Source organism: Sapajus apella, unplaced genomic scaffold (genome assembly GCF_009761245.1).
Source record: "Sapajus apella isolate SASKATOON/1434 unplaced genomic scaffold, GSC_monkey_1.0 scaffold73, whole genome shotgun sequence".
In the NCBI taxonomy this organism is placed as follows: Eukaryota; Metazoa; Chordata; class Mammalia; order Primates; family Cebidae; genus Sapajus; species Sapajus apella.
Genome location: NW_022437013.1, coordinates 1655545 through 1675129, shown reverse-complemented (window position 1 = coordinate 1675129; position 19585 = coordinate 1655545). Strand labels below are relative to the sequence as shown.

Genomic DNA, 19585 nt, shown 5'->3' with positions numbered 1-19585 from the left:
TTAAAATGGAATTCGGCAACTAAAGGAAGCTGACAGAATAAGGAACCAAATAAGAGAAAACAAAACAAACAAAAACATCAAGAAATAAATGCAAACGCCTGTACCTCCTCTTCTATTCCCTATTGCATTTGATACCACCATCATGCCCCATTATACAAGCTAGAAACCTAGGAAGCATCTATGATTCCTCCTTTTCCCCTACCTTCTTTACCCTATTTAATCACTTACCTATTCTAAATACTGTGTTTACTTTTCTCTCCTGCAATCACTGCTTGTTTTATTTCTTACCTGAATTAAAACCTTTCAAACTAATCTCCCTATCTTCAGTGTCTTCTCCTAGATCTTTTGTCCACACAGTTACAAAAATGACATCTAAAAATCAAAACTTATGATGTCACTCACACACCTCCTTTCAACTCTTTAGTGGCTCTTCACCAACTAAGAATAAAGCTAAACATTTTTAAGCCATTTCTACGTGTTGCAAATGAGTGAAAACAATTTGGATAATTCAGCAAATGCCAAGTTGTGTTTTTGTTTTTTTGGTAAATATTGTAGCATCTGGTGCTGAAAGATATGTGAAGACTATATGTTCTCCCTCCCAAATCTAGGCTATCAGGTAGTAGTTACAACAAAATAAAGTATCAAGTTAAATTACATACAATGTACAAATATTCACTAGAAAGGAGGCAGAAAAAAAAACCCAAAAACCCTATATAATCTGTTCTATAGTTCTGGGAGATCCCATTTTCTGATCTAAACCCAAAGACTAGTACTTTTCATGAAAATCACATTTTCAGGAAGATGCAATGAAGGAGTATTGGTAGGATTAGAGTGCTGTGCAGTCAGAGTAGGCAGCAGAAGACTGACAAATTGGGGTATGTAAGACCAGCATGGTTCCAGATCTCTAGCTTTTGTAGCACTCTGAAACCTCCTTCATGCAGGATCAAGTGGGTCTTATATATCACTTCTAACAATTGCCTGCCTTTAGCACTATTCATTTCATATGTTCCTGTGGTGTAGCTTTGCTTAATCAGTGTTCTTTCTTGCCTTCTTGCCTGCCTTTCTTTCTTTCTTTCTCTTTCTTTCCTTTTCTTTCTTTTTCTTTTTCTTTCTTTCTTTCTTTCTTTCTTTCTTTCTTTCTTTCTTTCTTTCTTTCTTTCTTTCTTTCTTCCTTCCTTCCTTCCTTCCTTTCTTTCTTTCTTTCTTTCTTTCTTTCTTCTTTCTTTCTTCTCTCTCTCTCTCTTTCTTTCTCTTTCTTCTTTCTTTTAACAGGGTCTTACTCTGTCAACCCAGGCTAGAGTGCATTGTGGCAAGATTATAGCTCACTATAACTTCAAAGTCCTGGGTGCAAGCGATCTTTCCATGTTTTCTGGAAACAGCATTTTCAACCTATTCAACCTTACATTTAAATATAAGACATCCTTCTTGTCATGGTGTCAATCAGTGACCCAGACTTTCTAGCTCTACTTTATGTAAACTCATTTAGATGGTATCCAAAGGACTAAGAGAGTTTTGTAGTGCTTGCCTGGTATGCCATAGCTACTACAATCCTTATTTTGCTTATTTCATTGTTTAAGGAACTGAAAGCAAGTATTTTATAGTATTATTATTACTAATTTATATTGATATTCTCCAGAACATTGTTTATAATTGCAGAAATGAAAAACACTGCAAATATCCAATAATGGAAATGTTAAGATAAATGCATAAGATAGAATATTATAAACCCATTAAAAAACATGCTTTTATTTAAGTTATTTTTATTTACTTATTTATTTTTTGGAAACAATATCTCACTTTGTCACCCAGGCTGGAGTGCAGTCATGCGGTCATAGTAGCCTTGAACTCCTGGGCTCAAGCGAAACATCTGCCTCAGCCTCCTGAGTAGCTAAGACACAATCACATACCACCATGCCCCACTAATTTTTTAAATTTTTTAGCAGAGACATAGTCTCACTATGTTGACCACGCTGGTCTTGAACTTCTAGCCTCAAGCCATTCTCTTGCCTTAGCCTTCCAAAAGCACTGGGATTACAGGCATGAGCCATCTTGCCCAGCCAGATAATCAGTGTTAAGTAATCGATCTTTAAGGTAATAATTCCTGATTATGGCATTCCATGTGTTATTTGACCATAGCTGAATGATGATTGAAATTAGAAGACTTCTAACATTATTTAATTGCCCCTATAATGTACAACATACTCACTTTCGTAATTTTTAGCTATAAAAACAACTACTTATATTTTCTTCATTGACACCCACAAATGTTTACTTGGTGCCTCTTATATGTCAATCACTGTTCTACATCCTGCAAATGCAGCAATAAATGCGACAAAGTCTCTGTTCTCATGGTATTTACATTCCTAATAGGACACAGAATATATATATCTAGTGAAGACAAGCCCTATACACCAATAGTCAGATTTCTTTTGATTGCAAGTGATAGAATCCCAAGCAAATTAACAACAAAAAAAAATTTATTAGAAGAATAAAGAAAACCAGAAGGTGAACTGTAAGAACAAGAAGAGTTTAGAGGATTAGAAACTGGAACTAAAGATGTAGTTGCCCCAAGGACTCATTCTCTCTACATCTCCCCAATCTCTATTTTCAGCTTTCTTTACACATTGATTTCATTCTTTCCTATAGTAAATGGTCTCTCTCCAGTTAGAAGGTAAAATGGCCACAGTGGTTCTCAACCAAAGGCAATTTTGACTCCCAGAAAACATTTGAACATGTCTGGAGACATTTTTAGTCATCATAACTGGGATGATGCTACTGGCATCTAATGGGCAGAGACTAGGAATGCTGCTAAATATCCTGCAATGTTTGGAATAACTGCCTGCAACAAGGAATTATCTTGACCTGAATATTAAGAGTTCCAATGTTGAGAAACCTTGTTCTAGGAGTAATTCAAAGCTTACATCATTGCAGTGTAAGAATCCTATCATAATCACTAGTGTATAACAAATATGACAGGAACATGTGTAATACAACAATAATACCAGCAACATTTAATAGGTATTTACTATACGACAGGAAATATTTTAAGTCCTTACATGTAACACATTCATCCTCACAACAGTACTATGATTTACACAACAGTATTATGATTTATTCACAATAATACTAGGTATTATTGTGATCTCCCTGTTTTACAAATAAGAAAACTAAGGTACAGAAAAGTTTAGTAACTTAACTAAGCTTACACAGCTATTAAGTAATGGAAATTATATTTGAGCCCAGGAAGTTTCATTCCAGACTATATGGTCCTAAACTTTGTGACACCATTTTTCAATTGCTACTTTAGTGTATTAAAACCCTAGGAAAAGAATCTGATTGATCTGGCTTGGGTCACATGCCACCCCTTCAATGAACTGCTCCAGCCAGGAGAATGCTGTATTATGATTGGCTTAGTCTGGGTCATATAACCAGCCCTATAGTCAACTGGGCAGTGTAATATGCTTAACAGTTCTACCACATAGTTGGAGTGAGGGAAAAATATACTGCTAAAACAAGAAAGAGGGCAGGGGTGGTGGCTTATGCCTGTAATCCCAACACTTTGGGAGGCCGAAGCGGATCACCTGAGCTTAGGTGTTTGAGACCAACCGGGGTAACATGATGAAACCCAGTCTCTACAAAAAAATACAAAAATTAGCTGTTCACAGTGGCATGTACCTGTAGTTCCAGCTACTCGTGAGGCTGAGGCAGGAGGATTACTTAAGCCCTGGCAGCAGAGATTCCAGTGAGCCCAGATCACGTGATTGCACTCCAGCCTGGGTGACAGAGTGAGACCTTGTCTCAAAAAAACATTATAAAAGAAAAATAATCCAAGAAAGAAAAAAGGGGTACAGGGCAGACAACAATGATTGAACTACCTTTTCCATAATGCTATTTCTCACTCCTGCTCATCTGCTCATAATGTTCTCATTGTTTGGCATGCTCTACCTAACATTCTCCCACAAGTACAAACCTCAGCTTGAAGAAAGGTAAGATCTCTAATTGGAAGCCTTCCATTATCACTCCTCTCAAGTTCAGTTATATCCTCTTTTCTCCTATGCCTATAATATCCTGCACATATCTCTTTTATGATATTGCCCATATAGCATACATCTCTATCTCTCCCACTATACTGTGATTGCCTTTAAAACCATCAATGTGCTGTATTCATCTTTCTAGCCCACATGCCTAACCCTGTGTCCACACCTATAGCAGGACTTCAATAAATGTTGGTTGACAGAATGGCAGATTTAAAAGTTTCTTGGGGCCGGGCGCGGTGGCTCACACCTGTAATCCCAGCACTGTGGGAGGCCGAGGCGGGTGGATCACGAGGTCAAGAGATCGAGACCATCCTGGTCAACATGGTGAAACCCCGTCTCTACTAAAAATACAAAAAATTAGCTGGGCATGGTGGCACGTGCCTGTAATCCCAGCGACTCAGGAGGCTGGGGCAGGAGAATTGCCTGAACCCGGGAGGCGGAGGGTGCGGTGAGCCGAGATCGCGCCATTGAACTCCAGCCTGGGTAACAAGAGCGAAACTTCGTCTCAAAAAAAAAAAAAAAAAAAAAAAAAGCTTCTTGGGAAAAACCAAAAGCAGAAGTCCTAAGATTAATTGAGTTTCTGTGGTAATATAGTCAGAGAAAATTCCCAGGTGACATGCTCTGTCTGCTAGTAATTTCATTCTTTCAGTTGGACAGCCTGCCAAAAACAATGCTTGTTTAGTGACTGTATTGTGGAGTAAGGAGAAGCGAGAATTTCGTGTTTTTTGTAAAATTATGAATCATAGAAGAATCGAATTGGAAGGGTGCTTAGAGATTATTTAGTCCAGTGCTTGTCATTTAATATATAAGAACTCAAAAGCCAAAATATTTTATGATAAAGTGCACAGAGTAAAGACAATCAACTCAAAATTGATTAAAGACTTAAATATAAGACCTGAAAGTTGTAAAACTCATAGAAAAAAAAATAAGGGAAAAGCTTTATGACATCAGTCTATGCAGTCATTTCATGGAAATGACATCAAAAGCTCAAGCAACAAAATAAAAATAAACAAGTGGGACTACATCCAACTAAAAAGCTTCTGCACAGTGAAGGAAACAGCATAAAAAGACAACCCATGGAAAGAGAGAAATATTTGCAAACTATATATCTGATAAGTGGCTAATCTCTAAAATATATAAGAAACTGCTATGACTCAATAGCAACAACAACAAAAAAAGCCCCCCACAAAACCCTAATAACTTCATTTTAAAATGGGGTAAGGACTTGAATAGATGTTTCTTTGAAGAAGACATGTGAAGAGTCAACAGGTATATGAAGAGATATTCAATGTCACTGATCATCAGGGAAATGTAATCACAACAACAATGAGATATCACTCCCACTTATTGACTATCCCTTACCAAAACACTTGGGACCATAAGTGTTTCGCATTTTGGGTTTTTGTTTTTTGTTTTTTTTTTTCAAATTTTGGAATATTTATATATACATAATGATATATGTTGGGGATGAGATTAAGTCTAGACAGAAAATTCATTTATGTTTCATATCCACCTTATACACTTTATACCATCGCCTGAAGGTAATTTTATATAATATTTTAAATAGTTTTGTGCATGAGATGAAGATTTGACTGCAATCTACCACATAAAGTCAGGTGCAGAATTTTCCACTCGTGGTGTCATGTCAGTGTTCAAAAAGTTTCAGATTTTGGAGCATTTCAGATTTGATATTTGTGTTAGGGATACACACTGTATTTTTTTTAAGGCAGTAAGCGTTGGATGGCTGTGGAGAAATTGGAGCCCTTCTGTACTGTTGGCAGGAATGCAACATGGCGCAGCCACTATGAAAATCAATATGGAGTTCCCTCAAAAAATTAGAAATAGAATTACCATATGATCCGGCAACCCCACTTCTGAGTATTTATCCAAAAAATTTGAATCAGAATCTTAAAGAGAGATTAGCACTCCAATATTCATTGTAGCACTATTCACAAAAAACAAAATAAATGAAACCTAAATGCTCATTTACAAATTAATGGAATTTTATATGTATATATACAATGGAACATTGTCCAGCCTTAAAAAGAAAGAAATTCTGCCATATGTGACAATATGAATGAACCTACAAGACACTATGCCAAGCAAAATAAACCAGTCACTGAAGGGAAAATACTATATTATTTCATTTACATGAGATATCAAAAATATTCAAACCAATGGAAACAAAGAATAGAATTGTGGTTTCCAGGGGCTAGGAAGAGAGGGAATTGAGGAGTTGCTGATAGGTGTAAAATTAATTACGCAAAATGAATAAGTTTTAGAGAGCCACTGTAAAACATTGTGATTACAGATGACCATGCTGTATTATATAGTTTAAAATCTGATAAAAGGGTAAATCTCATGGTAAGTGTTCTTAAAAAAGTTTATTTTTAAAACTTAAAAGGAAAGGATGATCAAAGAGGTCAAACTTTTAGAGTTAATTCATTAGAAACATCTATGTTATTTGAATATTCTCTTTTATGAAATATCTATCAAAGATTCTAACCATTAATTGGATTGCCTTTTCCTTAGTGTTTTGTGAGAATGATTTATATATTCTGTATATGAGTCATTTGAAAATATATGAATTAAAATTTAAAAAATAGACTAGATGTATTTACATTGAGTTGTATGTAAATTCTTATTCCCTTCCATACAAATATTTTTTAAAATTTGTTTTAATGAGATTCATAATTTAAGTACTAATCTATTAATTTAATGTTTTAATTCTAAACTTACTTGGATAAATACTTATTGCCTGGGTGTATATCACTGCTGTCAGTGCTAACATAGATATCCATGTTGCTGATGAGTGAGAAATAATCTATAGTCATCTGATGAAGATTATTATTATTAATTTTTTTTTGAGATGGAGTTTTGCTCTTGTTGCCCAGGCTAGAGTGCAATGACACAATCTCAGTTTACTTCAATCTCCGCCTCCCAGGTTCAAGTGATTCTCCTGCCTCAGCCTCCCAAATAGCTAGGATTACAGCCATGCACCAACCAGCAAGCCCAGCTAATTTTTTTGTATTTAGTAGAGACGGGGTTTCACCATGTTGGCCAGGCTGGTCTCAAGCTCCTAACCTCAGGTGATCCACCCATTTTGGCCTCCCAAAGTGCTGGGATTACAGGCATGAGCCACCGCACCCGGCCTGATGAAGATTATTTTATGTAGCAAGTATTTGGTCATTGTATATAAAGTCATATTAATCTGGCATAATGGAAACACACCTGATTTTATTATTTTGTATCTAGCAATAAGGCAAAAAGTTACCATTGAGATGAAATTTCAGATATTCTAAAAATGTTCAGTGGACACTGCTTCCTTATCAGATAAATCAGAAATAGCCTCAGTTGCATGTTTTCGAGGCCTCTGTTTATGTCCCATCTCAACCATTTTCATTTATACTGCCAAAAGATTGCAAATACTCATGGATGACCCATGTAGTTGAGCAATAGAAGCATCAGCACAAGTGGTAGGCACATGATGTTTCCTTTTGCCATTTTACCCCTTGCACTTTTGCAATTCTCCTTCTCACAAGGGAGCTCCCCAATCTGGATCTTCCATTCCATGAGCCACTTCATGCTCTTAATCTTGTTGTTTTCTCATCTTTCTGTGAGGATTTACCCTTCCCATGCCTCCCTGTTCCAGGAATGTCATCTAATTTGATGAAGAATCTCAGGGAATATGCTAGGGATAGACGGGTTTAAATGTGATCTATAAGAATGCCAATGTATTGAAATTTTCTGAGAAAAAAAAATTGTGGTTAAATAAAATTGGAAAATGTTATATACCCTATCAGTCTCTTGGAAACTCAAAATGTACATTAGCATACTTAGAGGTTCTAAGAAGTCCAACAGTTAAGAATCTGGTTTCCCTTTGTTTAACACCATGTTTCTCACACTTATTTGAACCTTATTTTCAAGGCAGTTGGAACACTAATCTTACAGAGAACACATTTTCTGGTTGTTTGTTTGTTTGTCTAGTGTTTCATGCTTGTTGCCCAGGCTGGAGTGCAATGGCACCATCTTGGCTCACTGCAATCTCCCCCTCCCCATTCCAAGTGATTCTTCTGCCTCAGCCTCCCAAGTAGCTGGAATTACAGATATCCACCACCAAGCCTGGCTAAGTTTTTGTGTTTTCAGTAGAGACAGGGTTTCGCCAAGTTGGTCAGGTTGGTCTCGAACTCCTGACCTCAGGTAATCCACTGCCTTGGCTTCCCAAAGTGCTGGGATTATAGGCATGAGCCACCACACCTGGCCAAGAACACCCTCTGTATTTGAACACACACTATATCAGAAAATGTTAAGGACATCATATGTCGTATAGCATGTTTGCATTTTACAGAGACTATAGACAACGTTCTAACTTAGCATCACTTTCATAGAGAAGAGCAATTATTTTTATTCCTCTTTCGTTGTTATCCTTTTGTTGTGCCATCCACAAATTTTTCTTTCTTTCTTTCTTTCTTTTTTTTTTTTTTTAATATGGGAACCACACAGACTGAGTCGTCTCCCTTTTTTCTCTGGGAAGAAAAGAAAAATAATCATCAATGGCAAATAGCAGTTACAGTGAAGCAACATCAACAGCTGGCTTCACATTTAGGAAAGAATACTGTTCTTCTTCCTCATGTTTCCTGGTGCTGCAACATGTTCAGAGAAACTTCCCCAGTAATGAACTATAGAAATGAACCTTGAAAATATAGTCTTCGCCGGGCGTGGTGGCTCAAGCCTGTAATCCTAGCACTTTGGGAGGCCGAGGCGGGTGGATCACGAGGTCAAGAGATCGAGACCATCCTGGTCAACATGGTGAAACCCCGTCTCTACTAAAAATACAAAAAATCAGCTGGGCATGGTGGCGCATGCCTGTAATCCCAGCTACTCAGGAGGTTGAGGCAGGAGAATTGCCTGAACCCAGGAGGCGGAGGTTGCGGTGAGCCGAGATCGCGCCATTGCACTCCAGCCTGGGTAACATGAGTGAAACTCCGTCTCAAAAAAAAAAAAAAAAAAGAAAAGAAAATATAGTCTTCACAATTTCTTATATGATTATTATTGTACCTGGATCACTTTCCTTTCACCTAAACTCCATCCTTTAGAATTTCCTTTAGTGAGGGTCTACTGGTTATCTGAAAATGCCACTATTTCAAACTAATCATCAGAAAATGGGCATATTTCAATGGGTATGGAATTCTAGGTTAGCAGTTATTTCCATTCAGCTCTTTGAAAACTATAATCCTATGTCTTCTGATTTCCATTGTAGCTCTTGAGAAGTCAACTATTATTTTAACTGTGACTGTTTATAAAATCTCTTTTCCTGTAATGTTTAACAGTTTCACTGTGATTTGGCCTACTGTAGATTTATTTGTATACATATTTTATGTACCATACTTAGGTGTCACTGCATTCAAGAATCTGTAGATTAGTATTTTTTAGTTGTTTCTAGAGAATACACAGCTATGTAAGAGGTATTCTTTATTTCCCTGGTTCTTAGAAATTACCTGAGACTCTTGTATACCTAAAAGTGTGTGTGTGGGGGGGTGGTCCGTGATTACTAGTGGCTAAAGAGAATTGGTCCTTTGATTCTCCGAGGAAGTTATGGAGTAGAACTTCTTGAAAAGTCTCCATTGTCAATAAATAGCCAACCATAGGAAGATAGGCAATTAATGTCACCCCTGAATTATTAAGTTCAGGATTCCCATGTTAAAGCCAAAAGTACTCTCATGGTAAGAATTGTCCTGCTGTAGATGTGGAGGAGTTTGGTACCTGTTTGGTACCTGTAAGGGGACTGTTCTCATACTCACAAAATTCTTAATAGGAAGTTGCCAATTCCACTTATTTTAAGAGCTTATCAGGCATCTGGGTTTTAGTAGGAATTAGCTTCTAGATTCTCTCAGAAACTTTCATCAAGCTCTGTTGGAATTCATCCAGTTTCTCGATTTCTTAAATGTTATTTGGTGGTACTAAGCTTTTTAATGTTAAAGCAAAAGAAACCTGAAAAATAAGCTAACATTTTGGGGATTATAGCTGCTCTCAACTTCATGCCCTGCTTAGATCACCTCTCCTGGGCAGATATCTCTAGGCGACAAGGTAGTCAGTTATAATGCTATCCAAACTCTGCCTTCAAGACTGTTTTCAGAGGCACTAATTGGATGCCTTCCAGAAAGTTATGGCCCACTAGAGATCATCATTGAATATAGTAGTACCTAAAAGTCAAAGGAATGAAAAAGTGACCCCTGAAAATCTAAATGTTAGAAAGAATTTTGAGTAAACAGCTGTAAGGTAGAATAGAACTTTGTGAGGAGAGAATAAAATTACATTATCTGAGTATGCCAGCCACATCTTTTTTGAAACAGATGGTACCAAGGTAAAAAGAAAAATTATATGAAGAAAACATTAACTATAAGCAAATATTGCATTTTAATACTTTCTATTAGGTGATCAGAATTGGCATTTATTCAACACACTTTGATATACTTTTAAAATATGTGCCAGGCACTGTTCACTCTCTGAAATTATTTGTAATACACCCCTGAAAGGTATTTGCACTGAGTGTGAGGTATATTTCACTACTGCAATGGCTCAATTTAATTTATAAAGAGAATACATTAGAATAAATATTAGGAAATCATCAAATAAAAATCTAAAAACATTTCCTAGAATAGAAGGCTGTCAATCCATTGATTGAAAGGACCTATTAATCGTATAGTACAACAACAAAAGAAAGTTAAAAAAAACCACACCCAGGCAAATTATTATAAAATTTAGAACTCTGGAGACAAAGAGGAGTTTCCAAAGAAAAACATAAATAGGTTACACGCACATACAAAGAATAAAGAATTAGAATAGCTTCTGACTTCTCAATAATAATACTAGAAACTAGAGGGCAATGCTCAAGATTCTGAGACTTATGATTTCAATCTAAAATGCCATATGCAATCCAATTATCAATTGAGATATATTTTTTCACACTAAAAGCTTCAAGTATTTTATCTCTCATATGGCCTCTCCTAGGAAGCTACTGGAGAATGTACTCTACCTAAACTAGAAAAAAAAAAAATAAAGTAGTATATAAAAAGCAATTGATTCAATGTGAGAAAGCAAGCGAGAGAGAGAGAGAGAAAGGAAATTCCATTAATGATGACCAACTGAAGTTCCAGGATGTCTGTGTTAGTCCATTTTTGCATTGCTGTAAAGAAATACCTGACACTGGGTAATTCATAAAGAAAAGAGGTTTAATTGGCTTGTGGTTCTGCAGGCTATATAGAAAGCTTAGCAGCATCTGCTTCTGGGGAGGCTTCATGAAGCTTCCAATCCTGGCAGAAGGCAAAAGGGGAGCAGGCGTTTCACATGGTGGAAGCCAAAGCAAGAGAGAGAGAGTTGTTTGGGGGACGTGCTACACACTTCTAAACAACCATCTTTCATGAGAACTCACTCACAATGGAGAGATCAGCACCCAGACATGGAGGATCTGCCCTCATGATCCAAACACCTCCTGCCAGGCCTTACCTTCAACATTGGGAATTACAATTCAATATGAGATTTGAGCAGGGACAAATATCCAAACTTTATCATCAGAGCTAAAGTACAATAAGTCCAGACTAGACTGTAAGATGAAAGGGTCCAGAAAACCAAGGAATCTACAAATTACTAGACTGGTTTAAGAATGTTGGAGATCATGAAAAAACTTAGGCATATATATTTTTTGAATAGACAAAAAATAACAATTATTAAGTCAGAGAAAAAAATGCTATATATGAAAGCAAATGTAACAAGGAGTGCTGCTGTGGTCTGAATGTGTGTGTGTCACCCCAAATTTATGTGTTGTGTGGTGCCCTTACGAATGGGATTAGTACTCTAATAGAGGCTGAAGAGACCATAGCCCTTGTCTTCCAACCAGGTGAGGACAGAACTAGAAGACGTCATCTAGGAGCCAGAAAGCAGGCCTTCACCGTACACCCAATCTGCCAGATCCTTGATCTTGGGCTTCCTAGACTTCAGAACTATGAGAAATAAATTTCTTTTATTTATAAGCCACCACATCTATGATATTTTGTTATAGCAGTCCAAATGGACTAAAACAATTACTATGGTTTTTCTTTCAGCTACCATTTTAGCAAAAATCTGAACTCATTCATCCAGAGTTGGCAATGTCCTTTGACCCTAAAGTTAATAGCAACCATAAAATTGTCCAAACTTGGAAGCTTTCAAGAGTGAAAAGTAGGTGCTATTACTAGTTAAGGTAGAACAACAGGCATAACTTAGGTCTATCTTCAGCAAACTAGTTAAGGTGAAACAACAGGCCTAATTTAGATCTATCATAAGCAAACTGAGACATATGGCTATCCTAGCTGTTGTGAAACTACTACTGTCCACCTGGTGGCAGTTTACCTTTAATTGAAGTCAAAGAATTCAGGAGAAAATAAACTTCTGATCTTGGAAGCTCCCTCCTAAAATATGATTTTTAAAATCACAATCTACTTCTGAAGTGGGAGTCGGATGTTTTATTTTCAGGTACTTGGGCATACATAGCTTACTATGTAAAAACAAAAAAATAATTCTGATTTTTTTCAAAATAAATTTGAAAAAAAATTTCAATAATTTGAAAAAGAATTTGAAAAGTACATTCTAGGAATAGACATTTTAAAATGTACAATCATTATTTCATAAATTACTGATATTAGCAAACACAGATTCTAAGAGAGTTTCCCAATAAGACTTGAAATGTGTAAATCCTATTAAAGCTCATCTTAGAGCTTTAACAACTTGACTTCATTAACTAATGTGTAACTATTATCTTCCTGCATTTTTGTCAATCCTTTTCCAGTCTTTAGCTAGGCTTATTCATTAATTACATTAATTATATAGAGGACCTCCTCCAGCCCCAATATATACTCAAAATCCCTATCATGTATGTGCCATATTTAAAAACATATAACTGAATTATTATCAGAAGGGCCAAAATCCAAATATTCTCTACCTTAAAAACCTGACCAAAACTCTGTGACAAGCCTTCGATTTTTTGGGCTAGGAGTTTTTTTTTTTTTTTTTTTTTTTTTTTTTTTGACTTTTTTTTTTTCTCCCATTTATTTATTTTATTGCATTTTAGGTTCTGGGGTACATGTGAAGAACATGCAAAATTGTTGCATAGGAACACACGTGGCAGTGTGATTTGCTGCCTTCCTCCCCATTACCTACATCTAGCATTTCTCCCCTTGCTATCTCTCCCTAGTTTCCCACCCCCCACCGTCCCTCCCCTATTTCCCCCCAACTGACCCCAGTGTGTAGTGCTCCCCTCCCTGTGTCCATGTGTTCTCACTGTTCAACACCCGCCTATGAGTGAGAACATGCGGTGTTTGATCTTCTGCTCTTCTGTCAGTTTGCTGAGAATGATGGTTTCCAGGTTCATCCATGTCCCTACAAAGGAGCCAAACTCATCGTTTCTGATGGCTGCATAATATTCCATGGTGTATATGTGCCACATTTTCCCTATCCAGTCTATCGTCGATGGGCATTTGGGTTGGTTCCAGGTCTTTGCTATTGTAAACAGTGCTGCAAAGAACATTCGTGTGCACGTGTCCTTATAGTAGAACGATTTGTAATCCTTTGGATATATACCCAGTAATGGGATTGCTGGGTCAAATGGAATTTCTATTTCTATGTCCTTGAGGAATCGCCACACTGTCTTCCACAATGGTTGAACTAATTTACACTCCCACTAACAGTGTAAAAGTGTTCCTATTTCTCCACATCCTCTCCAGCATCTGTTGTCTCCAGATTTTTTAATGATCGCCATTCTAACTGGTGTGAGATGGTATCTCAATGTAGTTTTGATTTGCATTTCTCTGATGACCAGTGACGATGAGCATTTTTTCATATGTTTGTTGGCCTCATGTATATCTTCTTTTGTAAAGTGTCTGTTCATATCCTTTGCCCACTTTTGAATGGGCTTGTTAGTTTTGTTCTTGTAAATCTGTTTTAGTTCTTTGTAAATTTTGGATATCAGTCCTTTGTCAGATGGGTAAACTGCAAAAATTTTTTCCCAATCTGTTGGTTGCCGATTCACTCTAATGATTGTTTCTTTTGCTGTGCAGAAGCTGTGGAGTTTGATTAGGTCCCATTTGCCTATTTTGGCTTTTGTTGTCAATGCTTTTGGTGTTTTGGCCATGAAGTCCTTGCCTACACCTATGTCCTGAATGGTTTTGCCTAGATTTTCTTCTAGGGTTTTTATGGTGTTAGGTCTTATGTTTAAGTCTTTAATCCATCTGGAGTTAATTTTAGTGTAAAGTGTCAGGAAGGGGTCCAGTTTCTGCTTTCTGCACATGGCTAGCCAGCTTTCCCAACACCATTTATTGAACAGGGAATCCTTTCCCCATTGCTTGTTTTTCTCTGGTTTGTCAAAGATCAGATGGTTGTAGATATGTTGTGTTGCCTCTGAGACCTCTGTTCTGTTCCATTGGTCTATATCTCTGTTTTGGTACCAGTACCACGCTGTTTTGATTACTGTAGCCTTGTAGTATAGTTTGAAGTCTGGTAGTGTGATGCCCCACACTTTGTTTTTTGCTTAGAATTGACTTGGCTATGCGGGCTCTCTTTTGGTTCCATATGAAGTTTAAGGTGGTTTTTTCCAGTTCTGCGAAGAAGGTCATTGGTAGCTTGATGGGGATAGCATTGAGTTTTTCTTTTTATTTTTCCAAGCATCATTGTGAATATATTCATAAGTATTTGAATTGTGATTTCTTGACAAGGAATCAAGACATTGCTGCTGTTCTTGTCATTTGAAGATTTCCCCATCGAGTGTAACATGAACAGAGAAGGGAGTATTAGGCTAATCTTCACATTTCCACTTCATAAGTTCACATGTGACCATTCTGATGTGCTTTATAGTATACTATCAAGATACAGTAAAGAAGATTCACAGCTTCTAACACTATCAAGGTTTTGTAATGTCTATTAGTTATGAGTGAATTTGCCCAGATGAATAAACATAACTATTAAAACCACATACATAGCACCACTAATAAAAAAGACTTGCCTAACTTAAATAGTCACATTATTAGAAAATCATTTACCTCACAAGAAGCTTTTTTTCTTGTTTAAAACCTATTAGTCTTCTATTTCTTGCTTTTAAAACATCTATTTTTTATTTTACTTTTCATTATTTTTATGAAATGAATATTAACCGGATTTTGGACTCTTATTTTTTAGAAGAGTATGTAATGACTTGAGCTTTTTAATAGTATTGTCATCTATGGAAACCCATGAACATTGCTTTAACTGGTGGTTATAAAACTGATGCAATTTCAAACATTCATCCACACTCCTGAGTAATTCTGGGAATTGTCCTTGCAAAAAAATTTTATACTTCTAGATTGAGATGAAAGAAAAAGTATATGGGTGATTCTACAAACTTTTCCTATCCATGTACATATCTAGCCAAGCATACCATCCCAAATCGTTAAGCCATTAACATCTTGGAGAAGGATGGACAAGCTTGAAGGAAGCTATTTAGGAGTAGAGAGTATCAATAAAATAAGTTATTTCAATCAAAATTCAAATAGATATGGAGGTTACATTTTGAAATGAGTTGGTTTTTCACTATTAAAGTGTGAGTTTGTGTTTGTGTGTGCTGTGACTCTGATATGTGGTGGAAGGTTTCTAAGAACTAATTTTTGTTTCTGAGTTCTAATTCTAGTTGAGTCTGAGATCACCACAGGTAGTGTCACTATTTTGACCAATTGTACAATTTGTTTACATAATCCCCAAAAGGCCTATGCCCACATAGGTACACATGAGTGCTAATCAATGTAGCATGTGGGTAAAAACCCTGTTTTGTCTTTTGTAAGTTTGAACTGTTTTCTGTCCCCTAAAGAGAAACCCCTAAAAACAAATGATGAATTCTTTTTTTTTTTTTTTTTTTGAGACAGAGTTTCACTCTTGTTACCCAGGCTGGAGTGCAATGGCGCGATCTCGGCTCACTGCAACCTCCGCCTCCTGGGTTCAGGCAATTCACCCGCCTCAGCCTCCTGAGTAGCTGGGATTACAGGCACGCGCCACCATGCCCAGCTAATTTTTTGTAGTTTTAGTAGAGACGGGGTTTCATCATGTTGACCAGGATGATCTCGATCTCTTGACCTGGTGATCCACCCGCCTAGGCCTCCTAAAGTGCTGGGATTACAGGCGTGAGCCACCGCGCCCGGCCCAAATGATGAATTCTTATATGGCAAGGGTAGTGTCATGATCATGAAAGTGGTTTTCCCAGGGCCAAGGCTCATCTATTGCACTCCAGATGTGCCGGTCCCCTGAGATTTCACCAAATGTGGGAAACTTGATTGCATAATTTATGGTGGTGATGAACTGTGTTTGCTCTTTCTCCAGTTCGAAAAACAAAACAAAACAAATGGCCTTTTGTTTCCTGGTGACTGAAATCTGTTAACATTTGATTTATGTCCATTTTAAAAATGGCTATATTCAAACTCAACATTATAAAACTGGGATTATATGGGCAAAGCCTTAATCATATGAAGAGAAAATCAGCTAGAGATAGCTATCCATTTGGGTACTTGAACATGTCAAAAGCAACTTGAAATTTTAGCTAACTTTTGTAAGCCTATGAGGCTTACACACAAATTAGCATCCAAGGAGACATAAAATTATTAAGGTTTACAAGATGCTTTTTCCAAAATGAAAAGCCCTTTCAAGGGCATTTTAAGGGAATTCCTTCCCTGGACAACGGCCATTCTGCCTTGGCAAGGGAATTTGTCAGGTGCCTGAGTTGTAGTAACAGCATAGGATCAAGATGCAGGCAGCTCTTCTAAAGGCTCTGCAGAACAGTCTCCTGAAGCAGTCAATCAACCATCAACCAAATGGCCTTCCTAGGGCTGCTATCCTGTGTCAGGATCTACTAGTTTAAAAATGAGTGAAAATTTGGAAGTTAGAAATTGAATAGTTTTTATAATAACTGAAAGGTCAGCCTTGGCAAGATTACTTAGAGCTAGCCCATCCATTTTCCCACTGGCACATTTCATGAAAACAAATAAACAAATATAAATGGCTTATACATATTAAAGGTAACTTTGCTTCAAGACCCTTTTCCAGAACACACATCATTCAGTGATTAGTCACACCGTAATGTTACCAATTAAAAACATAAAAATGGAGGAAAGATTAGATTAAGGTCCTAAACCTTGAATGATTATAGTGACCTATACACTGCTGCATAGTTTTTTAAATTAATTTTTTAAAACAGTAAAAAACTTGAATATGTGTTAATACGGCATCTCTCTCTCTCTCTCTCTCTTTAAATAACAAACCTGGGTATGTTAATCAAAGCTGAACTTTGCTGGAACTGTAAACATGAGGTGTTTTTTTGTTTGCTTTTTTTTGTTTTTTAGTTAGCTCAGCACTGGATTTTGGATAAGATTTCTAGAATCCATCAGAAACATCCTGCTGGGTCATTCTTCCAAATAATGCTTACTGGAGTGCACACCATGGTCAGGTTTCAGAAAACGGACTCAACAATCACAGAACTCCTGAAATCTTTTGGAAGCCTCTGTAATTTTTTGCCTGTAATAGAGCTTAATAATTATTTCATGTATTTATTTTTTCACTCTTGAAAATGTAGTATTTGTTGGTCAGTGGTTAGATTCCAAGAAATTATGTTCAGCCAAAGTGGCCAATGTAATAAAGGTTTAGAATTGAAAAGTTTTTCTACTCTGTATATATGTTTTTAATCTGCTAAATAAACCTTAATTTTAGTGTGCACATTTATTTCTCAGAGGTGGACACTAATCATATAATGCCTTTTAACAGTGTTCGTTTAGTCTATACAGAAAATCAAAACTAGCAGCCCCTTGAGTAATTTTGCTACTGAAATGCCAAGTGTTCTGTCTAGGTCCTGCTGCTTGCTGCAAAGAAAGCCAATCACTGAGACCATGAGTATTGCCAAGGAAGAAAGCTTTAATTGGGTGGGGCTGCTGAGGTGATAAGAGATTAGTCTCAAATCCATCTCCCTGAATGACTAAAATCACAGATTTATACAGCAGTGAAGAAATGTAAGTACATGCAGGAAAGCAGGAATTAGGGAGGGATGAGGAAGAGGAGTTAGTCAACAAGAAATAGGTAGTCAGCTGGCAATCATCATGGGTTAGGGGTCTGGCATCTCATTGTCCAGATGTGGCGATTCGGTGAATTTCAGTTCCTTGATACTATCTGGGAGGGCTGATGGTTGGTTTCCTGAGAAAGGAACTCAGATAAGACCAATGTAACTTTCTCAAGTTTTAAGAATGTGAGGGCAATTTCTATGTTTGTTCAAAAGAAACCATAAACATCAGTTCTATGAGAAAATTGGGCCAGTTTCAATTTTAGTCCAAATTCAAGTTAGTCAAGATAAAACAAATAATCTGGCAAATCAATAGCTGCTTCAAGAATCATTCATTTTGTTGATTTTTTTTTTTTTCTTTTTGCCTTGCCACCTACACAGATACTTTTAGATGGTATGGTCAAAATGCAGCTTTTTGGGGGACAAGGGGCATAGGTAAAACAGTGCTATAATACAAGCCTATGATAACCTTAAAGTTCAGAAAAAGAATTATGATGAGGCAGTACTCAAATTGTCATTAATAATTCATTAATAACTAGTTTCTAGGTACTTTGCTATGCTTTATTAATTTTTTAAAAATTTCCTCTTTACATTAATCCTATGAAGTTGATAGTTATATTACAGATGTGGAAATTGAGGTTTAGCTATCCTAAATAAATTTACTATGGCTGGTAAGGGTTGGAACCAAGGCTGAAGTCTAGACAGTCAGATTCTAGAAACTTCTCTCTTTTTTAGGCACCATCCATAATGGTTAAGAGCTCTAGAGCCAGACTGACCGGGTTTGAATTCCCTAATTTCAACTGTTTCATTTACTAGTCGTGTGACCATAAGTAAGTGTGTTAAGTCTCTGTGCCTCAATTTCTATACCTGTAAAATGAAATAATAATAATGCTGATCTCATCAGGTTGTTAAGAAGAATTAGTGAATTAAATGAGTAAATATGTAAAGTGTTTAATGTAATGCTTGACACAAAGAAAGTACTAAATAAATGGTAGCTATTGTTAGTATTTTTACTGTCATACAGTCGACTGCCATCAATAATGAGAAGCTATTTTTATTCTAAACAGAGTAACTCATTAAAAAAAAAAAAATACTGCCTGCAAGGGTTTACAAATGAATGGCACCAACAAAGTAAAACTAAAATCTCCTTGCAAATTTCATATAACAGTACTTTTCCATGAGCATTTTTAAATATCAGAATTTATCAGAATATCTAGCATATTACTTCCCTACCTTTTATAAGCCATGACCCTTTGATAGATATTTAAAATTTTTAAATTGCCTTTAATGTTATTTGTAATTTCAAGATATATTAAATATAAAGACTGAAAAGGAATGTGGAAAAGAGTGGCTTTATTTTTGAATTGCAAACACTTTCCACATATTCTTCCAACATTTCAGAAACACTGATTTAACAAACAGGACAATGAGTGCTGAGTAAACTTAGGCA

General features: G+C 36.5%; 2 non-coding genes across 2 annotated transcripts; one reads left to right on the top strand and one right to left on the bottom strand.

Annotated features, from left to right (window-relative positions):
* Positions 1-8531: 8531 nt before the first annotated feature.
* LOC116531969 lies at positions 8532-8747 on the bottom strand. The gene has a single exon (XR_004260663.1). It is a non-coding gene; the product is annotated as a small nucleolar RNA U3 (small nucleolar RNA).
* A 7499-nt stretch (positions 8748-16246) lies between these two features.
* LOC116531967 lies at positions 16247-16412 on the top strand. The gene has a single exon (XR_004260662.1). It is a non-coding gene; the product is annotated as a U1 spliceosomal RNA (small nuclear RNA).
* Positions 16413-19585: the final 3173 nt, after the last annotated feature.